Here is a 5,151-nt window from a genome sequence, read left to right as displayed (position 1 = left end):
TCCGGAGGATGTTGCAGGAATTCCACCAGTGAGAGATGTGGAGTTCAGCATCGACTTAGTGCCAGACACCGTGCCTATCTCTAAGGCACCGTACAGACTTGCTCCTATCGAGATGAAAGAGTTGAAGGAGCAGATTCAGGAGTTGTTAGAGAAAGGCTTTGTTCATCCTAGCTTTTCTCCGTGGGGAGCTCCGGTGTTATTTGTGAAGAAGAAGGATGGCAGTATGAGACTGTGCATTGATTACCGGGAGCTCAACAGGGTCACAGTGAAGAACAAGTATCCACTACCGAGGATAGAGGATTTATTTGACCAGTTGCAGGGAGCTTCAGTGTTCTCCAAGATCGATCTGCGATCTGGTTATCATCAGTTGCATGTTAGAGATACAGACGTGTCCAAGACTGCTTTCAGGACACGATATGGGCATTACGAGTTCTTAGTGATGCCATTTGGGATGACCAATGCTCCAGCGGTTTTCATGGATCTCATGAACCGAGTCTTTCAGCCGTATTTAGATCAGTTCATCATAGTCTTTATTGATGATATCTTGATCTATTATAGGAGCATCGAGGAGCATAGACAGCATCTTCAGACAGCCTTGCAGACTTTGAGGGAGCATCGGTTGTATGCCAAGTTCAGCAAGTGCGAGTTTTGGCTTGAGCAGATGGCATTTCTTGGCCACATTATTTCGAGAGATGGGATTGCAGTTGATCAGTCTAAGGTTGAGGCAGTGCAGAATTGGGGTATGGTATTCCGAAGAATGCTTCAGAGATTCGCAGTTTCTTGGGTTTGGCAGGGTATTATAGGAAGTTCATCAAGGGTTTTTCCTCTATTGCAGTACCCTTGACTTCCTTGACCAAGAAGAATGCGAAGTTTATCTGGAGTTCAGACTGTCAGAGGAGCTTCGATCAGCTGAAGGAAGCACTCACTACTGCACCAGTGTTAGCGATGACAGTACCACACGAGGAGTTAGTGGTGTACACCGATGCGTCTAAACTGGGTTTAGGCGCAGTACTTATGCAGTGTGGTAAGGTTATTGCGTATGCGTCGAGGCAGCTGAAGATTCATGAGCAGAATTATCCGACGCATGACTTGGAGTTAACAGCAGTGGTTTTCGCTTTGAAAATCTGGAGGCACTATCTGTATGGAGAGAAGTGCAAGATTTTCACAGACCACAAGAGTCTCAAGTACTTCTTCACACAGAAGGAGTTGAACATGAGATAGCGCAGATGGTTGGAGTTGGTGAAGGACTATGACTGTGACATTAGCTACCATCCGGGTAAAGCTAATGTAGTGGCCGATGCTTTGAGTCGGAAGTCGTCAGTGGTATCATGTTTGACCGTACAGTTACCACTACAGAGCGAGATTCAGAGATTTGGCTTGGAGTGTTATCCGAGTGGCCATGCACCGAGCTTGTCAGTGTTGACGGTGCAGCCAGTTCTGCGAGATCGGATTAGGGAGGGACAGTCTACTGATGAGGAGTTGTAGCGATGAAGACAGAGAGATGAGGCTAGAGGTAACCTCTTGTATACAGTGGAGGATGGTATCGTTCAGTACCGTGGTAGGATGTGGGTACCGAACGTCGATCAGTTGAGAGCTGAGATTTTAGCAGAGGCTCACACATCTCCGTACTCCATTCACCTCGGAAGTACGAAGATGTACAAAGATTTGCAGCTATTGTATTGGTGGCCCGGGATGAAGAGTGACATCGGGAGAGTGGTGTCAGAGTGCTTGACTTGTCAGCAAGTCAAGGCAGAGCATCAGCGTCCAGCAGGACTTCTTAGACCTCTTCCTATTCCGGAATGGAAATGGGAGAATATTACGATGGACTTTGTGGTTGGCTTACCGAGGAGTACCAGAGGTTGCACAGCGATTTGGGTGATTGTGGATAGACTCACCAAGTCAGCTCATTTCTTGCCGGTGAGGACTACTTATTCTTTGACACAGTATGCAGAGCTTTACATCAGAGAGATTGTTAGACTGCATGGCATACCGGTGTCTATTGTGTCAGACAGAGATCCGAGATTCACATCTGCGTTTTGGAAGAGTCTGCACACGGCTTTGGGGACTATGCTTTTGTTCAGTACAGCATTTCATCCCCAGACAGATGGTCAGTCTGAGAGGGTGATCCAGGTTCTCGAGGATCTTCTGAGAGCTTGTGTCATTGATTTTCGGGGCTCTTGGGAGAATAGACTGCCATTAGTGGAGTTTACCTATAACAACAGTTTTCAGTCGTCTATAGGTATGGCTCCTTATGCAGCATTGTATGGGAGGAGATGCAGATCTCCTGTGCATTGGATGAGGTTGGTGAGTGGATTCTACTGGGTCCTGAGATTGTGCAGCAGACAGCTGACATTGTGACTCAGATTCGAGATCGGATGAGGACTGCTCAGAGTCGACAGAAGAGTTATGCAGATGCCAGACGACGAGATTTGGAGTTCGCTGTAGGTGATCACGTATTCCTGAAGGTGTCACCTATGAAGGGAGTAGTGCGTTTTGGCCGGAGAGGCAAGCTTAATCCGAGGTATATAGGGCCATTCGAGATCTTGGAGAGAGTTGGCACATTGGCCTACCGTTTAGCTCTACCACCAGGGCTAGCGGCAGTGCACAACGTTTTCCATGTATCCATGCTTCGGAGATATGTCTCCAACCCGTCGCATGTGTTGGATTTCGAGCCCTTGCAGTTGCCACCAGATCTAGTGTATGAGGAGAGGCCAGTGCGGATCTTGGCAAGGGAGGAGCGGAGGCTTAGGACGCGTGTCATACCGATGGTCAGAGTCCAGTGGCTGAATCACTCAGAGGAGGAAGCTACTTGGGAGACCGAGGCAGACATGAGAACTCGCTACCCAGAGTTGTTCGGGTAAGTACTTTAATTTCGAGGACAAAATTCAATTTAAGGGGGGGAGAATTGTAACACCCGGTATTTTTAAATACGTAAATCCGCATGCATAATTAGAGTATTTAATTATTTAAATTTTAGATTTATGGGTTAAATAAGTATGTGAATTATTTGTGCATGATTTAATTTATTTTTTTTAAGCATTTAACCCATAATTAGTGATTTTTATGATTTTTAGTATTTTAATTATTTTATCGCGTAGATGGGACCGTGGACGGACGAGATGACAACTTTCTAGCCAATTAATTTCATGAGCCTTTTTAGAGCCCTAAAATATTATTTTGAGTTTTATTATCTCAAAATTTTTAGTATTTAATTTTATATAATTTTAGGAGTCCTTTTTTATTCAAAATAAGCCAAAATAATGACTTTTTAGTATTTTTAAAATTCCCTTAATTATGTATTTCGGGATTGTTAAATTTATTATCAGATTTTAATTGTTAGTTAGAGTTTTAAGTTATATATTTTGAATTTAAAAAACCTTATTTATATATTTTAATTATCCTAAAACCTATTTTTAATTAAAAACTTAACCTAATCTACCCAAAACCCTCCCTTCACCCGATCACTCACCTCCATCAGCCACCACCCCCACTGTTCATCATCTTCCTTCGACCGAGACACCTCCAAGAACACCATAGCCTCGGTTTTTGAAGGTCCAAGTCGGTTGTCATCGCCCCCGTCATCCCGGAATCGTCTCACGCTTGTTTTTTCTTCGTTTTTACGGTGAAAAGCATGATACCTTCTTTATTTATTTGTATTATATCAGTGTATAACGGTGTGTGTGTGTATGCATTGGATTCTTTCAATAATTTTCAGAAAAACAAGTGTGTTATGGTTTGAGGAGTTCATATTTTCCCATTCTTGATGCATGTTCACGTTATTTTGACATGGATCGGTCAAGGGCTGTTGGCTGATGGTTCTTAGGTCTGGTAGGGTCCTTAGAGTCGAGCCATGGCTGGGCTAGGGTCTGGATTGGGCTCGGATGAACAGGTGAGGGTTGGAAGGGCAGATGGAGGCGCAGCTAGGGTTTCGAGGAAGGGGGTTCGGCTGTTGGCCTGTGGGGTGCATGGGCCGGGGTCATGGGCTAGGTTTGAACCGCCCAGACGTGGGCTACGTCTGGGCGGCGGGGCTCTGGCCAGGGGTGGCTGGAGCAGGGCGGCAGCAGCCCTAGAAGGGCTGCTGCACGCGGCGACCGAGAAGGGGAGGGAAGGGGGAGTTTCGGGTTTAGGGTTAGGGGGTGGTCCGGGTCGGGTCGGTGGTCCGGGTCGGGTCAGTAGGTTAGTGGGTCGGGTTAAGTTGGTCCGGGTCCGGGTTCAGTGGGCCGGGCTCGAGTATTTTTATTTTTTAAAGTATTTTATGAATTAATTGGTTTTTGGGCAAATTAATTAGAAATAAAATTATTTGGACTCCCAAATAATTTTTATTTGGGCTTTTAAAATTTTAATTAAGTTAGTCCATTAATTTTATGGGCTTTTGAGCCCATAAAAGTTATTGGGCCAGTATTTGGGCTTTTGGGCCCATTGGGCCAGTTTAAGTTGTTATTGGGTCTAGAATATTTTATGGGCTTTAAATTATTTTATTGGGCTTAGAACAATTTTATTGGGCTTAAGTATGTTATTGGGCCAGAATTAAGTAATTGGGCTTGAGTGTTAGGGCCAGCAGTCCAGGACAATCCATGAGAAATTTGCATGTGTCCTGATTATATATTTAATTATTTTTATGCATTGAAGTTATTTTAATATTTATATGTTAGTAAGAAATTAAATTAAATATATATGAAGGACACACATTTTAATTAAGTACATGCATTCATGAAATAATTTTATGCATAATTAAATGTTTAAGGTTGAGCAATAATAAAATATTTTATGTTGGAAGTTGAAGTAGTGTGACAATTTAAGGGGGATTCGTCCCCATATGTGAACTATTGAAGGCCAGTTTACTGCCAATTTAAGAGTTGATTCGTCACCGCCACGTACGTTGGTTTCCACGCTGATCAGTATTTAATGTATGATTTAAGGTTACACTACGGATACAACCATGCGATGTTAGAAATTTAACTGCTCAACAATATGTATGTATTATGTTATTTAAGTTAATTTAAGTTATGTTTATGCCATGATATTTTTTAAGCATGCTCATTCATGTATATGTTATGTATTAATATTTAATTATTTTAAATTATTTTAAACCCTTGTTATGTTAGCATGTTGGGCCTCTAGGCTCACTATACTGGTATGGTGCAGGTGAGT

The sequence above is a fragment of the Henckelia pumila genome, chromosome 1 (assembly GCF_033568475.1).
Source record: "Henckelia pumila isolate YLH828 chromosome 1, ASM3356847v2, whole genome shotgun sequence".
Lineage (NCBI taxonomy): Eukaryota > Viridiplantae > Streptophyta > Magnoliopsida > Lamiales > Gesneriaceae > Henckelia > Henckelia pumila.
This window is presented reverse-complemented; position numbering follows the sequence as displayed.